Here is a 23,683-nt window from a genome sequence, read left to right as displayed (position 1 = left end):
TCACTGCATCGTAATTCACAATACACAAGACATGGAAATAACGTAAATGTGCCCTAATAGATGAATGAATAAAGAACACGTGAGAATCTAGTTAAAGAAATACCCACATGTGCATACAAATTGTTGAAATCTTTGCTTAGTATAGAGTTGGTCTTCTGTATACAAAGTTAATTGAAAATGAATCTTAATGGAGAATGGGACTGGAAAAGGGTGGGAATAGTGGGAAGAAACACTATATTCCTACTGTTATACTTATGAAATTTGTTTTCATTAACAATAAATTAAAAAATACACACACATAACTTAAGAAGAATACAGGTAAAGCCAAAGATTGACTATTTTGTGATTACCTAGTATTTCTACCTCTCCCCTGATTTTATTAAGCACACTATCAGTACCACAATTTTTCTATTTCCCATTGATTTCTCTAAATGTATAAATTAATTTAAGAGGCATTTGGAAAAAAAAATTAAACACTAGAATCCTTTCTTCAAAGGGACCTCTGAAAACAAGGTATTTAAGGAAAGTTGGGCGGGCTTCCCTGTCCTTGCGTCCACCTCCCTTAGCAACCATCATAATTCCTGAGAGTTCTTCAGAGTTGTCTGCAAAACACTGTAATAAAACAATCAATTGCGCAAACAATACCATACAGGAAAAGACGGCATTACTACTCAAACTATTGCCCAGTAGGCAGCACCACCCTGCACTGGTTTAAAATGTTTGTCAGCTGCTTTAAGAAATTTCCAGATTTCTTATGAAACACCATTTGGTGGAAAGGCCATCAATAAATGAACAGGACTTCATTTCTTAAACCAAAGAAGGGTAATGGTAGTTTTAATTATTCAGAATTGGGAGAGACTTGAGAGAGAAACACTTGAGTTTTACAAAAAATGCTTTTAAAGCAATTATAAGAAAGTGATGTCAGCAAAATTCATGCAGTGAGGAACTCAAGTTCTGCCTCTCTATAAAAGCAAAGATCAAAACCAAAACACACACAAAAGGCAAAAACTACCAGATACCACTTTTTTACCTCTTTGAAAATTAACCAAAGGCTTGCAAAAGCCCACGGAATACTTACTCAAAAACAAACAAACAAACAAAACCTCAGCTAATTCTTGGTAAAAACAACAAACTTGATAATGTTTTAACTTACCCAGTCCCATCCTGTGATTGCCAACTCAGTAGTAGCCATGAACATAACAGCCCACATTCCTGGGATGGGAGGCAACAGAATGGGCCTCATTCACAAAGAATTATAATGATTTGTCCTGACCTGTTTAGCAGCTCCACGGAAGACCACCTGTAAAGGACTGTCTTTCTTTCACTAATTCCAATCTGGCTTAGCAGGGTGGGAAATTGGCCTAGCAAGTAAGATGCCAATTAAAACAGCCATGTCCCATACCACCACACCCGGGTCTGATACTCAGCGCCAGCTCCGGACTCCAGCTTCCCGCAAATGCAGATCCTTGGAGACAGTGGTGAGGTCTCCAGCAACTACAGCCCTGCCACCCACACAGGAGGCCTAGATTATGCTGTGCTTCTGGGAGTGGAGGGTTGTTGGAAACACTGTTAATGTCTTGGTTTGCTGCTGCATGGGTGACAGGTAACAGAATACACAGACTAGGAAAAAATATTTTAAAAAGGAGGAAAAGTTACAGAGTCCTAAAGGGCTTTGAAAAGGCCTGGCATATTCTGGGGGATCTGTAAGACCACATGCATGAGCAGGGCCATGCACACGTTCTGGTAAGACCCGGCCAGGCCCTAAATGGTCACGTCCTATTGCCGCTGAGACTTTACAGAAGCTAGAAGTAAAGCTAACACAGGGTTGTGAACTCCAAGGGTGAGAGTTAAAGGCCTGCCCTAATACATGTAGAAAGAACCCTAGGGGTAAAGACAGGAAGGTATTTTGTTTGTCGGTATTTCATGAATTCTTAGTCCCGTCATTAGCTGACCACAAAACTAAGAGAGACTTCAGTGTATCCACAACAGAAAAATAGAAACTATTTCTACAAACAAGGTCTGCTACACTCATCAACAATACTGAGGAGGAGAGAACCGGAGTTCTCTACAGAGGTGCTTCACTGCAATATTCGAGTAACTGTTAACATTCAGTAAAGTAAGTAAAATGAAAAATTCACTAGAGAGGCTCACCAGCAGATGCCAGCAGGTAGCAGAAAGAATCGTAAACTTGAACTTAGGTCTACTGAGATTATTTTTTCTTTCAAAATAAAAAACTGAGCAAAGTCAAACTGACTTGTAGGACACCATCGAATATACCAATGCACACATAATCAGATTAACAGGAAGGGGAAAAAAGGGACAGAAAGAGTTTTGAAAAAACAGCAATACGGGACATCACTGTGGAGTAGTGGGCTGGGCCTGCACCTGCATCCCCTATGGGTGCCAGCTCGGGTCCCGGCTGATCCACTTTCAATCCAGCTCTCTGCTACAGGCTGGGAAAGCAGCAGAGGATGACCCAAATGCTTGGGCCCTTGCACCTATATAGGAGACCTGCCACAAGGTCTGGCTCCTGGCTTCAGATTGGCTCAGCTCTGGCTGTGTGGCCATTTGAGAAGTGAACCAGTGGATGGAAGACGTCTCTCTCCCTCTCCCTCTCTCTGTAACTCTACCTCTCAGATAAATAAATGAAATCTGAAGAAAAAGAAAAAAGCCACGGCAAAAAATTTGCCATTTTGATGAAAAAATTTAGCAAGTCCAATAAACTCCAAATAGAACAGACTCAAATGTAGCTACAACTAGGCACTTCATGAACTATCAAAAATCTAAAGGCAAACAATTTTGAAAATGAGAAGCAACCCATCCCATGAAAGTGATCCTCATTTAAGATTTTTTTTTTTTTTTTTTTGACAGGCAGAGTGGACAGTGAGAGAGAGAGAGACAGAGAAAGGTCTTCCTTTGCCGTTGGTTCACCCCCCAATGGCCGCTACGGCCAGCGCACCGCGCTGATCCGAAGGCAGGAGCCAGGTGCTTCTCCTGGTCTCCCATGCGGGTGCAGGGCCCAAGCACTTGGGCCATCCTCCACTGCACTCCCTGGCCATAGCAGAGAGCTGGCCTGGAAGAGGGGCAACCCGGACAGAATCCGGTGCCCCGACTGGGACTAGAACCCGGTGTGCCGGTGCCGCAGGCGGAGGATTAGCCTATTGAGCTACGGCGGTGCCCTCATTAAGATTTTTTTTAAACGATTTATTTAATTATTTGAAAGAGTTACACAGAGAGAGGAGAGGCAGAGAAAGAGAGAGAGAGGTCTTCCATCCACTGGTTCACTCTGCAATTGGCCGCAACGGCCAGAACTGCGCCGATCCAAAGCCAGGAGCTTCTTTTGGGTCTCCCATGCGGATGCAGGGGCCCAAGGACTTGGGCCATCTTCTACTGCTTTCCCAGGCCATAGCAGAGAGCTGGATCAGAAGCAGAGAAGCTGGGTCTCGAACCAGCACCCATATGGGATGCTGGCACTTTAGGTGAGGGCGTTAATCTGCTTTGCCTCTCCTCCTCTGTGTAACTCTTTCTTTCAAATAAATAAATAAATCTTTATTTGAACGTCTTTCCCTATTTGATCCAAAGGACAACTCTGTAAGCAATAATTATTAATCTATGTTCACAGGCACACATTGTGGAAAGAGAGAATCTGTGACAATAGCGTAAAATATACAGATACAAGTTTTCATTTGCTATTAAGTTGGTATTAATCCAAACCAGAAGCAAAAATGAACAGACTTAAACATTCAAGACTTTAGTACTGTACTTTCACTAATATAAAAAAATAGAGTATCAAAGAGAAGATCTGAACACCAACTACTGTGTATCATCTAGACCTGAGATATCTATCAGACACTCCACCCTAAAAATGCAGAATATGCATTCTTCTCAAGTGCACATGGAACATTCTCCATGACAGATGATACATTAGGCCATAAAACAAGTCAAATAAATTTGAAAATACTGAAATCATACAAAGTATATTTTCTAACCACAATAAAGTTGGAAATTAATAACCGAAGGAAATTTGAAAATTCACAAATATTTAGACATAAATTTCTAAATAACTAGGGGTTAGTTTAAAAAAAAAATCAAAGGGGAAATCAGAGGATACCTTGAGACAAATGCAAGCATAAATAAAATATACCAAAACTGATGGGATGCAGTGGAAGCAGTGCTGAGAGAAGAATTTATAGCTATAATTAACTGATTACCTTAAAAAGAGGAAATAATTCACAGCTGTTATTTAAGAGGCTAGCAGAAAAAACAGCAAAGTAAATCCAAAGCAACCAGAAAGAAGGAAATAATAAAGACTACAGTGGCAAAAATGGAATGGAGTAGAAAAGTAATAAAGAAGATCAGCAAAGGCCACATCTGCTTCACTGAAAACTGATAGAGCTTCAGCTTAACTGACCACAGACTTAAATGACTGCAACCAATTCTGACCTTACAGAAACCAAAAGGATTCTTAAGAAATACTGTGGAAAATCGTAAGCCAACCAGTCAGATAATCTATATGAAATGAACAAATTACTAGAAACACACAATCAGAAATTTCTCAAGGACAAAGTGAAAATCTTACACAGGCCTATGACAACTATGACGACTTTTGTATGATATCCTACCAAATGTTTAAAAAAGAATTACCAATAATCCTGCTCAAAGTCTTCCAAAAAACAAAAGAGGCAGCCTTGCCTAATCCAGTTAAGGCTAATGTTGCCCTGAAAGTTATGTGAAAAATCTCACAGCTAAGCCACAGATTAGTATCTGTCTTGAATATAATAAATATAAAAATCCTAAAGAAAATACCAACAAACTGAATCTAGAAGATTATAAGAAGGTTACAAACCATTACCGGTGAGATTAAACCAAGGAACACTAGCCTGGCTAAAATCAGTTAATGTGGTAAATCATATAAATACAACAACGGACAAAAAACACAGGATTATCTAGGAATAGGAGGGAACTTTCTCAGTATGACGAAAGGCATCAATGAAAACTCCACAGCGGTTAGGCTACAACATGCAATGCCAGCATCGCATCTGAACGCTGGGTCAAGTCCTGGATGCTCCACCTTTTTTTTTTTTTTTTTTTTTTTCATTTGAAAGACAGACAGAGAGGAGAGAATAGTAAAGTCAGCACACAGACATCAGTTGTATTACTGTATAGCTGCAGTGAGCAATCTGAAAATAATTTTAAGAAAACAAATTCATAATAACATTAAAAAGAAGAACAAAATACTTAGGGATAAATTTAGCCAAAGAAGTGCAAGATTAACTAAAAACTGTTAAAATAAATTAAATATCAACAGACATGGTAAGATACCTTATGTTCATAGGTTGGAAGACTTAACATTTTTATGATGGCAGTATTACCAAACTGACCTACAGGTTCAACATAATCCTTATCAGAATTCCAACTGATTTTTGAGGGGGCGGGAATAGACAAGCTGATCATAAGATTTATATGATTTGCAAGAACACAGAATTGGCAAAACAATCTTTAAAAAGAATAGACTCAATTTCCCATTTTCAAAGTACAGTACAAAGATACAGGAACTAAAATAGTGTGGTACTGGCATAAGATCAGATATATGGGCTACGGAACTGGAAGTAGGACTACAGAAACAAACCTATACATTTATGGCCAGTTGATTTCAACAAAATATCAAGATCACTCCAGAGGGAAAGAACTGTCTTTACAAAAAATGCTGGTAGGATAACTATCTTCAAACAAAGAATCAAATTACATCCCTACTTTAAACCACATCCAAATTTAACAACAAAACCAATGGCCTAAATATAAGTGCCTAAACTGTAAAATTCTTAGAAGGAAACACAGGTGAAACATTTTTGTGACCTTGGATTCCACAACCATATAAAGATAGGCTTAGAGTTAAATCAACAACAGGAATCACTGTGCACTCGCTCCCCATGTAGGACCTCTGTCCTTAATGTGTTGTACTATGAGAATTAACAGTATAACTAGTCTTCAAACAATATTTTATACTTTGTGTGTGTGGGTGAAAACTATTGAAATCTTTACTTGGTATAGAGTTGATCTTCTGTATATAATTAAAAATGAATCTTAATGAACAATGGGATGGGAGAGAGAGTAGCAGCTGAGATGGTTTGGGGGTGGGAGGGCAGGTATAGGGGGAAGAACCGATATAATCCACAAGTTATACTTACGAAATTTATATTAAATAAAAGCTTTGTATAATAAAAAAATAAAGATATGCTTATGATACAAGTAATTGGGCTTTCTCAAAATTCAAAACGTTCTGAGTCAAATTACACTATCAAGTAAGTGGTAAGATGGCTGTGAGGATAAATTCGTCTACAGGGGCCAGCCTTGTGGCGCAGCAGGTAAAGCCACTGCCTGCAATTCTGGTATCCCATATGGGCACTGATTTGTGCCACAGCTGCTTCACTTATGAGCCAGCTCCCTGCTAAGGCACCTGGGAAAGCAGAAGAGGATGACCCAAGTGTTTGAGCTCATGCATCTTCACGGGAGACCTGGCTCCTGGTTTCAGCCTGGCCCAGCCTTGGGTGTTGCGGCCATTTGGGAAGTGAACCAGCAGATGGAAGAGCTTTTTCTCTGTCTCCCTCTAACTCTGCCTTTCAAATAAATCTTTTTAACTGTCTGCAGATCATGAACTTGGGAAGGGTCTAGTATCCAGAACACATATATGACCTTATCAACAAATAAAGTCTTATTTAAAAGTAGGCAAAGAATTTGAATAGACATTCCCCCAAAAGAGATACATGAATGGCCAAGAAGCACAGGAGAAGATGATGAACATCATTAGCTATTCAGAAAATGCTAATCAAAAGCAATGAGACATCCATACCCCCAAGGACAGCTATAACAGGAAAGACAACAAGTATAGGCAAGGATGGAGAAACTGGAACTCATACATCACTGGTCAGACTGTAAAATGATACAATCATTGTGGAAAAGTTTCAGTTTCTCAAAAGGCTAAATATACTTACTACATGTCCAAGTAATTCCACTCCACATATCAGTGTAAGGGGGAACACAAACGTCTATCTACAGAAAAGCTAGTACACAACTGTTCATAGCAGAATAACTCATAATGGGCAAAAACTGAATACAATGTAAATGTCCATCAGCTGAGGACTACCTAAGATGTAGTCTTTTCACATATGTGATATTATTCAACCATAAAAAGAAATTAAATACGTTATGTACTTCAGTGTGGACGAACCTAGGAGGCGCGCTAAGCCGAGAAGCCAGAAACAAAAGGTCACATAAATGCAACTCCATTTATATGAAATGTCCAGAATAGGCTACTCCACAGAGATGGAAAGTAAGATTCGTGATTGCTTAGGGATGTTACTAACATCTTAAAATGGACAGAACCCCACTAAAAGAATTAATGAATCCAAAATGTCAGTAGCGCTGAGGTTAAGAAATTCTGATCTAAGGTTTTAATCCATTAAACAGGAAAAAAAAAATCAACGTGAAATTACATTAATAATAGTCTGACAGGGGACTCCAGATATGTTGGAGTGCTCATTCCTCACTTATTTTGACAACCTCAAATAAGAACGTGAAGAAGTCTTCAAGGATCAGTCTCAAGTTTAAAGCACACCTCAAAGGTCACCTATTTGAAGATGACTTCAAGATCTTTCACCTCAAATGAATTTCTTTTTCTAGGAGTTCAATCATGTAGATAATGGGAAGTTTTGAGTGGCAATTTGAATGCCATCAATGTTTCTTTTGTGCTTTTCACTTCTGGTCACCTGAGGAAATGAGTTCATGGGTTTATAAAGTTGGGAGCTAGGACTCCAAAGCTGGCCTCAAGAGATACATGGTTACATGTGCAGCTTGCTGGAGGGGCGCTGGACAGCATGTGTGCAACTGCAAGAAAACAGAGTACAGTTGTTCTCCCATTTGTATCACTTCCCTGCAAACAACAGCTGCCCAACTGGTAGGCTTTTTATTTTTTGAAAAATCTTTATTTTATTTGAAAGGTGGGGAAGGAGGAGATAATCCCCCATCTGCTGGTTCACTCCCAGATGCCCGCAACAGTCAGGGTCGAGCCATGCCAAAACCAGGAGCTGGAAACTCCATCCCCGTCTCTCACATGGGTTGCAGAAACCAAATACTTGAGCTGCCTCCTAGGGTGCACATTAACAAAGCTGAGACTCAAACCCAAGCACTGCAACATGGAACGTAGACAACGCAAGCAGTGGCTTCATGACTTCAACAAGCGCCTACCACATTCTTCTTAAACTAAAAGATGCTCAAAAAGCTTTCACAGACAGAGCTCCTTGTGGATGAGATTGTTTGAAAACCACAAACAAGTAATGCCTTAATGTACAAAACCGATACAGATAATATGAAAAACATGCAAAGTAAACATTCACATAGAATTCTGTGAAGCAGAAAGCACTGACCTATAGTGGGAGAAGCCACAGAACCAGAAGTAGTGACCTAGTTCCAAATTCTGGCTCTGCTGTAATAACCTCATCCCAGTCAATTTCTGCACCTGTTTCCTCGTGCAAAAAGTTGGGGTAATTGCTCCAAGGACTTTACCACAGATCATGAGGATAAATTGAAATATCATTTGTGGAAGATAGTACAATAATCACTTGTCTAGCAAATAATGTGTTTCAATGGAGAAAGTGTTTCTGTTTTTGCTTTAATTAACCAAGAGAAATTGTGAAGAAGAACAGGTTAAATTAGAATTAGCTCCATTTTTGGCTGTCGGCTTATGATATAATATTAAACCAAGTTAACAAATTGCCATAATAGTCATTCCAGCCCCCCTGCCTCTATGTTTTTTATTTATTTTTGTTTGTATTTATTTATTTGGAAGAGCTACACACATGCGCACACACACACACACACAGCATGAGAGTGACAGTGTTAGAGAGAGGGAAAAAAAAGAAGAGAGAGAGATAAAGAGAGATCTTCCATCCACTGGTTGCTTCCAAAATGGCTTCAACAGCCTAGGCTGGCCCAGGCCGAAGCCAGGAGTAAGGAGCTTCTTCCAGGTCTCTCATAGGTGCAGGGAGGGATCCAAGAAATTGGGCCATCTACCGTTATGTTCCCAGGCACATTAGCAGGGAGCTGGATCGGAAGCAGGGCAGCCAGTTGTCGACCAGCACCTACATTAGGATGCTGGCATTGCAAGCAGAAATTTTACCTGCTATACCACAGTGGCGGTGCAAGATGGTCTTTTTTTTTTTTTTCTTTTTAAGATTTATTTTATTTATTTGAATGAGTTACAGAGAGAGGTAGAGACAGAGAGAGAGGTCTTCCATCTGCTGGTTCACTCCCCAGATGGCTGCAACGGCCAGAGCTGTGCCAATCCGAAGCCAGGAGCCAGGTGCTTCTTCTGGGTCTCCCAAGCGGGTACAGGGGCCCAAGCACTTGGGCCATCTTCCACTGCTTTCCCAGGCCATAACAGGGAGCTGGATTAGAAGAGGAGCAGCTGGGACTAGAACCAGCACCCATATGGGATGCTGGCACTTCAGACCAGGGCTATAGCCCCCTGCACCACAGCACTGGACCTCAAGATGGTTTTCAAAAACAAAATTCCCAGATGGCTTGGAAACATGCTGAATGACCTTATCAATGTTAAGAACAGCGCTCTCTTCAGGTGACTTTCTGTCACCATGGACAGGCAGAAGGAGTCAAGAACAACATGGTATTCCACACACAGCCTTGAGACAGAAGGAACCCAACCACCATTTCATTTTTTAACCATCAGGAAAACGTTACCTCTGAGAAACAATGTGCGTCATCATCGCCTTCTCAGAACTATTAATGTCTTCACTGTTTAGCCAACTCAACTCTATATGAGAGGATAAGCTAATTTGAGAGTATTTCTTGTGAAGCCAGAAGTTACCAATTCTTCAACTGCATACTCACAAAAGGGAATCAGGAGACATAAAGCCACTGTTTTAAGGACACTGGCTACAGATTTGTATTTTACCACACCCAGGTGTGCCCAGCCTTTAGAATTACTCTGCTGAGGTTGTACTGTTCAGAATTAAACTCATATATATACTAAGCAGCCCACAGATGAAGAAGCACAAAAGCTCCCATTTAAAAGTTTTTTCTGACTCTCAAAAATTCAATGATATAGCAAGGTTTTGAAAAAACCTTAAGTTTTTTTTTTTGTTTTTTTGTTTTTGTTTTTTTTTAATAGTGAACTTGGGTCAACAGAAAAACAAGTAATCAGGAACATGTAAGTGTCTGGAAACTACAGTGAAGGCAATATGACTTCAGAGATCACTTCAAGATAAAACTTCAAATTCACCCTTTGCACTGCCCTGTACATTGCCATGGATTATCTAGACCACAGCGAAATGAAACGCCAAGTGCAAGACACAGAGGGCTATTACTTAATTTAAAAATATATAAACTAGGCCCGCGCCGCGGCTCAATAGGCTAATCCTCCGCCTGCAGTGCCGGCACACCATGTTCTAGTCCTGGTTGGGGCGCCGGATTCTGTCCCGGTTGCTCCTCTTCCAGGCCAGCTCTCTGCTGTGGCCAGGGAGTGCAGTGGAGGATGGCCCAAGTGCTTGGGCCCTGCACCCGCATGGGAGACCAGGAGAAGCACCTGGCTCCTGGCTTCGGATCAGCATGATGCACCAGCTGCAGCGCGCCGGCTGCAGCGGCCATTGGAGGGTGAACTAACGGCAAAAAGGAAGACCTTTCTCTCTGTCTCTCTCTGACTATCCACTCTGTCAAGAAAAAATTTATATATATATATATAATATATAAATATATATTATATATTATATAATATAAATATATAATATATAAAATATATAAAATATATTTTATACATACATACATATATATATATATATATGTAAACTAAAGTGAGTTCTTCACTGACCAAAGACCAGAAATGGAAACATTTTTAAATGAGGCAGAGGACTTATCACACATACATCTGCTACATTAGGAGGCTACATAAGGTTCCCAGACAAACCAGTAATATCATAATTATCAGAAAAACAAGCGTTCTTCTCCTGAGCAAATTCAAAACTGATAAATTCTTTGAATTTCAATTTCCACATTTTTATTCTGTTTTGTAAGGGTTCTTGTTTTTGACTTACAGATAATGCAGATTTGTACTACAGAGTCTTGTACTTATTAAACCCATTTTAGGACCCTGCACTGTGGCACAGCAGGTTAGACTGCTGCCTGCAATGCCAGCATCCCATGTGCATGCTGGTTCTAGTCCCAGTTTCTCCAGCTCTCTGCTAATGTGCCTGTGAAGTGGAAGATGGCCCAAGTGCTTGGGCTCCTGCACCCATGTGGGAGACCCAGATAGAATTCCAGACTCTTAGCTTTGGCCTTGCCCAGCCCCAGGTGGTTACAAGCATTTAGGGAGCGCATGTCACTCACTCACTCACTCAGTCTCTCCGTATCTAACTCTTACAAATGAATATATAAATATTTTTTAAAAACCCACTTCGTCCTCTTTGTAGTTCTTGGAAGTCTTTTTGTGGCTCCAGTGGACGGCAGGATCTTGTCAAGGATATGGCCTTTCTTTTTAGAACTCACGAGTGCCCGAAGGCAGAGGATTGCTGCTTGTTGATGGACTTTACTACAGCAGAAAGCACAGCTGTCATCCTCAGAGGGCAGGAAGGCAGGAAGCCAGAGAACCCTGGGCATGACAGAGGAGCCCTGAGGTCACATCCACCTCTGTCATTTGGCTGATGGGTATCTCTGGGCAACAGTTTTCCCTTTTTGTCTCTATCACTATAAGCAATGGTCCAAGCTACCTTTCTTTCAGGGCTCTCATCATTGTGAGCATTAATGTGAGCATCCTGTGAACTCCCAGAGTTCTGTGTGACTGTAATCTGCCATTAGCTACACCACAGCTGCTCAGCTCAAATACTAATCACATGGTATTTTTCTTTCCCATAAATCTGTGTGCCTACACCTCAACAGCTGAACTGATCCTCTTCAACTTTTTCCCCACTTCTGTTCCTCAGTCCTCATCTAATAATAAACAGTACATTTCTTAATTCCATGCAAGGGTTCCCTGTTTTATTAAAGCAGGTCTTCACAATTGCCTAAGAGGAGTCCTTAAACCCTGCGGCAACTTTCAGTGTATACAAGTTGTGGAGGGGCCGGCGCTGTGGCACAGCGGGTAAAGCCACTGCCTGCAGTGTCGGCATTCCACATGGGCACCGGTTCAAGTCCCAGCTGCTCCACTTCCGTTCTAGCTCTCTGCTATGGCCTGGGAAAGAAGTAAAAGATGGCCCGAGTGCTTGGGCCCCTGCACCCATGTGGGAGACCTGGAAGAAGCTCCTGGCTTCAGATAGGCACAGCTCTGGCCGTTGCAGCCAACTGGGGAATGAACTCTCTGACTCTCCTCCTCTCTCTGTGTAACTCTGACTTTCAAATATGTAAGTAAATCTTTAAAAAAATTTTTTCACAGAATATTTGTAGCTGCACTGTGGCGCAGCAAGTTAAGCTGCCACCTGTGACATCAGCTTCCCATAGGAGTGCTGCTTCGAGTCCCGACTGCTCCCTTCTGATCCAGTTCCCTGCAGATGGGCCTGGGAAGGCAGCAACAGATAGCTCAAGTCCTGGGCCCCTGCCACCCATGTAGGAGATCCAGAAGAAGTTCCAGGCTCCTCCTGGCTTTGGCCTGGCCCAGCCCAGTGGTTGCTGCCATTTGAAAAGTGAACCAGTAGATGGAAGATCGCTTTGTATGTCTCCCTCTAACTCTGCCCCTCAAATAAATTAAAAAAAAAAAAAAGAGTTGAGGAGGGTCAGAGTGACTCAGCAAGTATCCCTTGTCCAGTCACACAGAATCTACTTATTGTCATTCTGATCAACAAGCGTAATTACCACATGTGTATAATATGACACGCTAGTTTCATTCCGTCAGGCACAAGAGCTCCAAAATACCCAAAAAGTTTTCCTTTTAGGTACTTTGCAACCAGTGTCTATTCCAGGTCCTAATCTGGATTTCCACGTTAAAACAAAACAAGCCAAAAAAAAAAAAAAAAAAAAAAAAGCCTAACAAATTTGATTTCTAAACGTATTTCTTAAAGTTTTATTTGAAAGGCAGAATTAGGGAGAGACAGAGAGATCATCTGTCCCACTGGCTGCAACAGCCAGGACTAGAGCAGCCTGTAGCCAGGAGCCAGAAACTTCATCTGGGGGGGTCTCCACAAGGGTGCAAGGCCCCAGGTGCAGAGGCCATCTTCTGTTGCTCTTCCAGGCATATGCTCAGGGGGCTGGACTGGAAGTGGAGCAGCCTAGACTGGAACTGACACTATATGGGATGCCAGTGTTGCAGGTGGTGGCTTAGCCCACCACTGCACCACAAAGTAGCCCTGATCTCTAAGTGTTTTCTGAAAAAGTAATGGTATCTTGAAAAACAAAATATTCTATACCCACTGTAATGACACAAATGTAAACAACTAGCACTACTATAGGTTGGTGAGGATACGAAACAAAAGGAACCATCACTAGTATCTAGAAGTTGTGCTTACTGCATGACCTTATTATTCCATTTCTAGGTATAATATGCAGGGGGACGGTCACAGCAGTACTGTTTAAAACAGCAAAAATATGAAAACAATCCAAGCATCCACTGATAAGAGTACAGACAGATCTGTATACTGTATTTATTTTTTTTTTTTTTAATTTTTTTTTTTTTTTTTAATTATTTTTGACAGGCAGAGTAGACAGTGAGAGAGAGAGAGACAGAGAGAAAGGTCTTCCTTTTGCCGTTGGTTCACCCTCCAATGGCCGCCGCGGTAGCGCGCTGCGGCCGGCGCACCGCGCTGTTCCGATGGCAGGAGCCAGGTGCTTCTCCTGGTCTCCCATGGGGTGCAGAGCCCAAACACTTGGGCCATCCTCCACTGCACTCCCTGGCCACAGCAGAGAGCTGGCCTGGAAGAGGGGCAACCGGGACAGGATCGGTGCCCCGACCGGGACTAGAACCCGGTGTGCCGGCGCCGCAAGGCGGAGGATTAGCCTGTTGAGCCACAGCGCCGGCCCTGTATACTGTATTTATTAAAAGGCACAGCATATATCCACATATAAGCGTAAGCTTACAAAGATCAACTTTATAAACATAATGTTGAGTAAAAAACAAACAGGTTGTAAAAGACTACATGTAGCATTACATGAAGTTATAACACTACATAAAACTAAATAACTTACTATATAGGGATAAGAGTATATGAGAGAAATAGTAAAATCATAAAGTGAAAGAAATGAGGAGACACATGTGCTTCACCTCATTTGAACACGACACAATGTGTACAGGTATTGAAATACCACCTGGCAAAACCATGAATATATGGAGTTTTTACAGGTCAGTTAATGTTTTTTAAAAAAAGCCAAAGAACACACATACACAGATATATACACACAAAACAAACAGAATTCAGTGTGATAGTACTACAGGGAGGAGGATGTGATTAGGAAGGGACACACAGAAATAATAACCATGTGTGGCAGGTACAAAGAGGCATTTATTATTCTTTAAACCATACCTAAAATGTAGATTTTTTTTCTACATGTATGAAATAAAACATAGTGCCTATGCTAAAACACAGAGAAATGTTTTTCAAGATAGCTCTTGTTCTTCAGCTTCCACATCTTGTCACTTTTAACATCTAAGGTATTACACTACTACCTTCATTGCATTGTTGGGATTTTAACTATTTCGATACATACTTGTGTAACTTTCCCACATCCTATATCATTAATAACCTCTCATTCTCAGACTGGCCTGCGAGTGTTTTACAAAGCAGTAAATGAAACAAAGGGATTACATACACAAGGAGTAGAAAACAGAGAAGAGAGCTAAATTTAGGACTTGGAATGAACTCTTGAACCCTATTATCGAAAAAGGAGACAGATCAACAGATAGACACACAGACACACACAGCAAGCTCCCATCTGCTGGTTCACTCCCCCAGTACCTACAACAGCAGTCAGGAACTCAGCCCAGGTCTCCGGTGTGGGTGGCAGGGGTCCTGCTACTTGCGTCATCACCTCTGCCTTTGGGGGATGTCAACTGGTGGGAAGCTGTAGCCAGGAGCTGGAGTCGAGGATCAAGCCCAGGTCCTCTGCTGTGAGACATGGGCAGTGGGCATTCAAAGCTGCATCTTAACCGTTAGACTGCTTTTTCTCAGTACACTTGGGCCACTATATTCTATTTTCCAGAAGCTCCATTTTTTAAGGTGAGATTACCGTAACGTGACAGCAACTACAAATCTCAGGAATGGGATGCTGGTGCTGAGGCAGACGCCAGCTTCAACACTGCTGTGGCAGACTTTATTTGAGCACAGCCTCTCCAGGTTTAGTCATCTCACCCATTCCTAAACTGCAGGTTTTAAGAATTTTATGCAGAGCATGCTGATGAAAGCAATTCATATAGATGACACAAAATTTTTTTAGGAAAAACACATGGCTATGATTCACTGCTGCTTATGATATTTAAATCAATTTCAAAAATTTTTCTAAGATAAAAACCTACACAAAGACTTGAAACAGGGCAAAAATATATGTATAATCACACATGAACACATACACACAGATATATACACAGCTGTCCACTGCAACATTTCAATAGCAACAAAATTATCTTAGTCAAAGTGTGGTGAAACATGCTGTAGTATATCCATTTAGCTTATTGAAGGAAGGAGGTATGATTTGTTTTGAAGTATAAAGATGTCTGTGATACATTTTTAAGAGCTATAATATGTATAACACTCACACACATTTTACAAATTATGATACTCAAAAGTTTGTTTAAAGATTAAAAGATTACGTTCTTGTATTTACCACTGTCAACTTCCAGAGAGTATAAAGAATATCAATAGTAAGCCAACAATTGGCACCTATTCTTACAGCATTCTGATTTGACAACTTCTGTTAAGAAACTACTTCCTAAGAAGTATCTCTGTTTGCACTACTAGTAAAATTAATTAACAAGAGGAAACCACCAATGAAACTATTAAGTGCTGTGTTAAAAAAAAAAAAAACCCACTAGAGAAAAAAACTCCTTGTTTCAAACTCACCATTTCTTAATAGATCAGGATGAGTACTGGCAGAATACAAAACACAGAAGAAGGCTTGGTATTTTACAACTTTTTGCCACTTCTCCCTTTTTAACTGAAGCATAAAACCTTACTGTATTTTCATGAACTCTCAATGTTATTTACCTTTCAAGGGAGGCTCCCTGCAATTCTGTACCAACTGGAATTTTTCTAGGGTGAAACAAGGAAAATTATGACCCATCAGAAAGCCGAAGGGTGTGGAGGAAAAAAAATGAGTAAACTTGGACGATCACAGGAAGCAAAAATGTTCTCACATGTGACACACAAGAGTAATGGGATAAACTGAGAGAACTGAAAAACAAAAGAGGGGCCGGCACTGTGGCGCAGCAGGTTAATCCTCTGCTGGAGGTGCCAGCATCCCATATGGGTGCCGGTTCTAGTACCAGCTGCTCCCCTTCCAATCCAGCTCTCTGCTATGGCCTGGGAAAGCAGTGAAAGATGGCCCAAGCACTTGGGCCCTCGCACCCATGTGGGAGACCTGGAAGCAGCAGCTCCTGGCTCCTAGCTTCAGATCAGCACAGCTCTGGCCAGTGCAGCCATCTGTAGAGTGAACCAGCGGATGGAAACCCTTTCTGTCTCTGCCTCTCTATTTGAAAGACAGAGTCGCAGAAATAAAATAAATATTTTTTTTAAAAAAAGAAAAATCAAAGAATAAAGCTTTTCTTGGCCTCACAGGGTAGGAAAAAAGCTTGGGTGCATTCTCACTAAGCCCACAGACGCTGCTGCGGCACCAGGACACTCGGGGAGTCTCGAGCTCTCGCGTGGGCCTCTTCCCATCACACCCATTTTCCTTCTGCGTCTAGAGCCACCTCTTTACGTGCCCAGGGTCTCCCACTAAGCTCACCACAGACCTCTGGAGACAGTCAGGAACAGACACAGCAGGCCTGTATGCTGCTGCTCTTCCTGTACTGTTAGGTTTCTGGGGTGCCAGACTCTGACTGTGAGGGGCTTCGCACATGATTCAGGTCCCCAGTTCCATGGTCACTTCCTTGGCAACAAAGTTTACTGACTTCTTTGTTGCTGTTCTTAAAGTAGTTTCCAATTTGGATGATCCTCCTGATTTCCAGAGTTGCTTAGAAGTATTCTTGGGCTCTTCTCCTACAACTCTTAAGTGAAGGCAAGAGTAAGCAGAGTACCTGGTATATAAAACTCTTCTTGCCGGCGCTGTGGCTCAATAGGCTAATCCTCCGCCTTGTGGCGCTGGCACACCGGGTTCTAGTCCCAGTCGGGGCACCGGATTCTGTCCCGGTTGCCCCTCTTCCAGGCCAGCTCTCTGCTATGGCCTGGGAAGGCAGTGGAGGATGGCCCAAGTGCTTGGGCCCTGCACCCCATGGGAGACCAGGAGAAGCATCTGGCTCCTGCCTTTGGATCAGCGCAGCGTGCTGGTCGCAGCATGCCGGCCGTGGCGGCCATTGGAGGGTGAACCAACGGCACAAGGAAGACCTTTCTCTCTGTCTCTCTCTCTCACTGTCCACTCTGCCTGTCAAAAACAAACAAACAAACAAACAAAAAAACAAACCCTGTTCTTTTTCTTTAAATCATCCCAGAAGAGTTCAGTAACACCAGTGGGACCCACCCACCATGACTCTGTCGAAGGTGCAGTTCGGGAATGGAGATGAAGAATCACTGGGCAGGGTGGGGAGGGAACAAAGCACGTCCTGCTGCTCCTAGAGGGAGACAGGCAGGACTGGCTCCCTGCCTATGTGAACTACGTGCTCTGGGGGAAGCTGTGCTGAATGAAGGCTCTACTGCCTCCAAGTGTCTCGAGATTTTGGCTAATGCTTGAAATGCCTGTTACTAATTTCATTTCTTCCTTAAGGTTGTGTCATTTCTTAAAAGAAAAATAACGCACCAGGTTTCCCAGCTAACACATAAATTCACCAGCTTCCTTTTAGGGGACTAGTAAAACAAAGCAGGTGTACATGGAGCCTCACGGCCCTGGTTCTCTCAGAAGGGAAGGAAACACCATGGGGTCCGGACAGGCCCAACTCAGCTTCAGGCCAGGCGAGGCAGCAACTGTGGTGGTCCCGGATGAGAACAGCCCCACAGGAAATGTGTGCCCACCTGAGGAAGAACCATCTGAGGACACGCTGGACTCTCCCTTCTCCCAGACTAGCTTTCCCACTCCGGGTACTCGCACACTCATCAGCACTGTTTCTTAACTATGTCGTGTGCCTGCATCATGCCTCCCCAGCCACATGCTAAGTGCCTTTGACATCAGGAAGAACTGACTTCTCTTTCTTCCCCAGCACCTTGTGCAGCATGGACCAGGAGAAGGTCCTCAGGGACACACTCACTGATGTGTCTTATCAGCACATAATAATGGGAGAAGCTTTACCATTATCATTTCATGTCACCCTGGTTCTGAGCACCGAATCCTATGTGCTTCTCCAGTTCTCCTTCTTTGCAGTTGACTGTCTTTCCCAAAGTAACAGTCTTTTGTCAGCAGTCTATTTTTGTTGGTTTTCCAAGAATGGATTGACAAGAAATTAGCATTGAATGTTTGAGGGGAAATATCCATGGATTCCAAATACAGTTGGGGAAGCTGGAGTTTCCCTTGATTTATGGGTAAAAATGCTCTTTGTAAACAATGAAATCGGTAGGTGGGCATTGTGATGCAACAGGTTAAGTTGCCACTTGGAACATCCACTTTCCATACTGGAATCGCCAGTTCCAGCCCAGGTTACTCCATTTCCCATCCAGCTTCCTAAGGCATCTTGGGAGGTAGTAGTTGACAGCTCAAGTGCATGGATCCCTGTAAGCCCCATGAGAGACTTGGATGGAGTTCTAGGCTCCTGGCTTTGGGCAGGTCCATTCCTGCCTCCTGTGGTTGATTTGGGGAGTGAACCAGCACATGGAAGCCCGTATCTCTCTCTCTCTCCTTCCCTTTCTCTGTAACTCTACAGGTATATACAAAATAAATATTAAGAATTAAGAATGACCACTGTAGTTTAATTTTTAAAAATACTGACTAAAGACTCTTGTGCCAAACACTTTTATTGCCTACACTAAAATAAGTTCTTAGTAATCAAAGAACTGCACCCGAACCTTCTTCTCTGACAATAAGCTGTAATTATCTAACACTGAAGGTAGCCACAGTGCAGAACAATCAACTTGACTTTCTTGTGTTAACACAGACTGCTAATGCCAAAGAAGGCTCAAAATCACTTTTCAGGTCTTTGAGAACACTTACCTGGTGCTTCTCCTGAGACGCATTAAAAACGCCAGTTAACACTGCTGACAGTCTGCATTTTGAGACACCTAGCATGAGGTGTGAAATACACTAATCCAGTTTCACCCTGTGTGTCTGTGTTTCTTATTTCCTGTTCCTGCTAGTAGGATGGGACGATTTACATGTTTAGTCCTTTGCACATGACAACTATTTTTAACAGAAGTGAAGAAATCCATGTGATTTTATTTCTAGGTGACTTTTTAAAATTTTTTAAAGCTTTCAATTGTGAATATGGGTACTTTTTCCTATCATATATAAACTTAACTTCTAGGAGTGATAATTCCCAAGTCTAGTGTTAGACACCCATTATGTCTAAATGGGACAAGAATTTTGAAAAGATAAAAGCTGTAGATTTGGGCTGTGTATAATGTTGTAACTCTCACACTGTAAATCACAAGAGGTGCTACCCCATGGAGACCTCTGGACTCTATCTCTTAACTACGCATCTCGGGCATTCTCTTCCTCAAAGAAAATATTGCAGTCAGTTGCCACGTCATTTTGAGGCTTTAATTAGTCAAATATTCCTTTTTGCTTCCCTAATGCACGTTCTCTTCCTTTTTAATTCAAGAAAGTGACTAAGCCTTGCACCTTCAATGAAGTGTGGGAGACAGGTCTGCAAGAATCAAAGCAATTATGTACATACTTAGTAGATACTTAGCCCTTTCTTTAGAATACATACAGAATCTAAGGTTCAGGGGAACCAGCCATTACTGAGTACCTACCAGGAAGATTAAGTAACTTGTACAAGACTGCATAAATAAATGATAGATGGCCGGCGCCGTGGCTCAACAGGCTAATCCTCCGCCTTGCGGCGCCGGCACACCGGGTTCTAGTCCCGGTCGGGGCACCGATCCTGTCCCGGTTGCCCCTCTTCCAGGCCAGCTCTCTGCTGTGGCCAGGGAGTGCAGTGGAGGATGGCCCAAGTGTTTGGGCTCTGCACCCCATGGGAGACCAGGAGAAGCACCTGGCTCCTGCCATCGGAACAGCGCGGTGCGCTGGCCGCAGCGTGCTACCGCGGCGGCCATTAGAGGGTGAACCAACGGCAAAGGAAGACCTTTCTCTCTGTCTCTCTCTTTCTCACTGTCCACTCTGCCTGTCAAAAAAAAAAAAAAAAAATGATAGAGGTGGAATTTGAACCTCAGTCTGTTAGCTCCAAGTTTTTAATCCTTTTGATTACAATGATTCTGCTATTCCACTCTGGCAAGGTGCATCGACAATTAATATGTCATAAGTTGAAGGATCCCATTTTCAAACACACCTGATTTCCGTAACTGTTCTTGCAAACTGCAAGCCCCCCACCCCTGCATATTTGTCCTTTTATAATTTAACTTTGTGGCGCCCCCATCTCCTGAATCTGGAACCTGTGACTGGCTCTGAACACTAGAAAGTGGTAGAAATAGAGCTGTTCCAAATCCGCGTCCTAAGATTTATGCATGCTTCTGCCCGTTATTTCAGAACTCCACTGCTAGAAAAAGCCTGCCAGATGGTGAGACCTCACTGCCACTCTTTATTGCTACAGCAAACTAGTCGGCTGGGGGAAGGTACTCTGAATGAGCTCAAGGAGATCTTGGGAGAGCCTGGCCAGATCAGCACAAATGCCCAGCTGACCTGCAGGCTGAGGAGACAGAAACAGTTATTTTTAAAGCCACTAACTTGGGAGGCAGTTTATTATAGAATAAATACTAACCGAGGTAACTATCAAACAAATTCACTTTGAGTAAACAAAGATCAAACAAAAGGTTGGTTCTAAAAGATGGTTCCCTAACATGGAAAAGCTTACTGATATTAAAATAATTTTTTGAAAATTTTGTTTATTTCAAAGGTAGAGTTGCAGATAGAGGGAAAGACAGAGAGATCTTCTGTCTGCTGGTTCACTCCCCAAATGGCCGCAATGGCCAGAGCCAGGCCCGACGGAAGCCAGGAGCTTTACTTGCTCCGGCCACAACACCAGTTCCACAAATTCTTATTTGATTCAAGTGGCTGGGGTTGTGGCATAGCTGGTAAAACTGCCACTTGAGATGCTGGCATCCCATGTGGACCCCGGTTGGGGTCCCGGCTGTTCCACTTTCAATCCAGCTCCCTGCTATGGAGCCTGGGAAAGCAGAAGATGGCCCAAACACTTGGGCCCCTGCACCCACGTGGGAGACCAGGAAAAAGCTCCTGGCTCATGACTTTGGACTGGCCCAGCTCTGGCTGTTGTAGCCATTTGGGGAATCTATTTTGTATTTGGGAAATGGAAGATCTCTCTCACTCTGTAAACTCCGCCTTTCAAATAAATATATCTAACAAAATTTTGATTCAAGAGCTTGGTCCCTGCCACCCACGTAAGCAACCCTGATGGAACCCTGGCTTTGGCTTGACCTAGCCACGGGTGTTGTGGCATCTGGGTTTTGTGAGCAGCGATGGAGGATCTCCCTCTTTCTCGCTCTACGTCCTTTTGCCTTAGAAATAAATGAATACATACAAGTTTTTGAAAAGAAAGTCCTTTACGTAGTAAGACTTAATTCAAATTGAATTGCAGAAAAACTACTTTTTAAAAGTCATTTGAAGAGTTAGAACCTTAGTGTCATGACTTTCCAGGAGTTAATATTCTCTGTAAGAAGCCAAAGATAAAGAGATCCCATTTACCTAAACCTCCAGTTCCTAGGAGGTCAGAGGAGCTGATTACTAGCACTGAGTAGACAAACTCGTGAAGAGAGGTGGGGGTGACAGAGCAGCGCAAAGGGCCACATGGGAAGCACGTAATTTAGCCAAACATCCATCACATATGCAGTTTTCAGTTCCTCTTCAAAGTTACAGCCAAAACATCAATCTGGGTACAGTACCTGAGGTTAAAGGCACCACTGCCCAACCATTATTACTTAGTTTGAAAATTAAAATCATCATGAAGCGACTTTGAGAAATATCAATCAACGGAAAAGGTTCAGGAATACTGCGGAATGGTGAACTGAACAGGGTTCTGAAGCAGGGGCCTCTGACAGGAAGGAGCCGTCTAACCTTAAACCAGGTCACTAAAAATAGCTAATGTTTCATGAGTGCGCGCTCAGTGCCAGATAACGGGCTGTGCAGTTTGTATGTGTTACCTCAGCATACCCATTTCCCAAATGAAGAAACTGAGAGCTTACAGGGTTGCAAGTTTCATCAGGGTCACACACCTGTTCAACCCTCAGACTGATACCCAGAGGGTCTGAGTGTTAATTCTCACTCACAGTACCGCACTACCTGCACTGAGTCTTCATTTGCTGATAGAGAAAGCGAGGACTGGACATCCAGACTAACTCCAGCTAGAATTCTGAGATTCTGTGAGCAGCAGGAGCGTATTCCCTAGTGGTTTATGTACTGGGTACAGCCACCATAAGGATCGATACCTTTCCCTAAAAACGAATGCCCCTAGGGCACGTGCTAACCCTCATCTCTCATCTATTCCTTAGCTTCTACACGAAGATACAGAGAAAGTGAGGCAACTTTTGGAAATCAATCTACTGCCTATAACCAATCATTCTGGTCAGTTTGCCACCTCCCAGGAAAAGTATGGCTGTCATTGAGCTGTCTTCAGGATTCCTGGCTGACTAGGCACTAAATAAACGTGAAATGATGGATAAATACTTCACAACCTCTCCTGGAAACCGCCTAAAAACTTCCCACAAATATTTTAAATGTGCCACTGATTGACCAGAAGCCTCACAAAGGCAGAAGCACTGGTCTTGTTCACGGCTCTGTCCTTTGCAGACTGATTTGTGTCTTGCATGTGGTAACTGCTCAGCCCAAATGCCATTCTTGTATTGAATTCTTACAGTTCCAGTTTTCCCTAAAGTGAGCAAAGTATGTGTGTTATAGGTGAGTTCCTCTTCCTTGTGGTTCTTTGTTCAAACACCCAACCTATACTGAGTACCTCAAGTGCTAGGTATTATAACAGGAACAACATGCTTAGTGCTTTAGGAAACTGGATCTAGTTGAAGCCATAAATTATCTAACAGTATTAATAGAACATTTGCGGGGCACCTACTACGTGTTAATTACTAAGTTATGTGAAAAGAACTGTGGGGTCAGTAATGGCCACAGCATACAAGATGATGGAGAGGGTACTGTGAACTGGGCTACAAAAAGGTAAATGTACAAAATATGTGCTATAAAGCTGGACTGGAAGGCCACACAATGTAAAAAGCAGACAAAGTGCCTAGATCTGAGACTGCAACAGTCCTCAGCCATATCATACGGCACACTGCTCCAATATGACAATTTCAGGACTTTGGCAAGGTCTATTAGGAATAAAGAATTATGTATTTTTATTGTAAAGAAAACAACTAACACTATCAGGTAAGATTTTATGGAAAGCAATTAGGAATTAGTTGTTAAAATTTTAGGG

General features: G+C 42.4%; 1 protein-coding gene across 5 annotated transcripts in view; it reads right to left on the bottom strand.

The window, feature by feature from the left end:
• Window positions 1-23,683, bottom strand: part of NR3C1 (nuclear receptor subfamily 3 group C member 1) — a 105,433-nt gene that overhangs the window by 60,772 nt on the left and 20,978 nt on the right. The window lies entirely within an intron of this gene.

This window comes from Lepus europaeus, chromosome 4, assembly GCF_033115175.1.
Source record: "Lepus europaeus isolate LE1 chromosome 4, mLepTim1.pri, whole genome shotgun sequence".
Taxonomy (NCBI): domain Eukaryota; kingdom Metazoa; phylum Chordata; class Mammalia; order Lagomorpha; family Leporidae; genus Lepus; species Lepus europaeus.
Note: the sequence above shows the minus strand (reverse complement) of the source record. Positions and strands in the feature narration are given on the sequence as shown.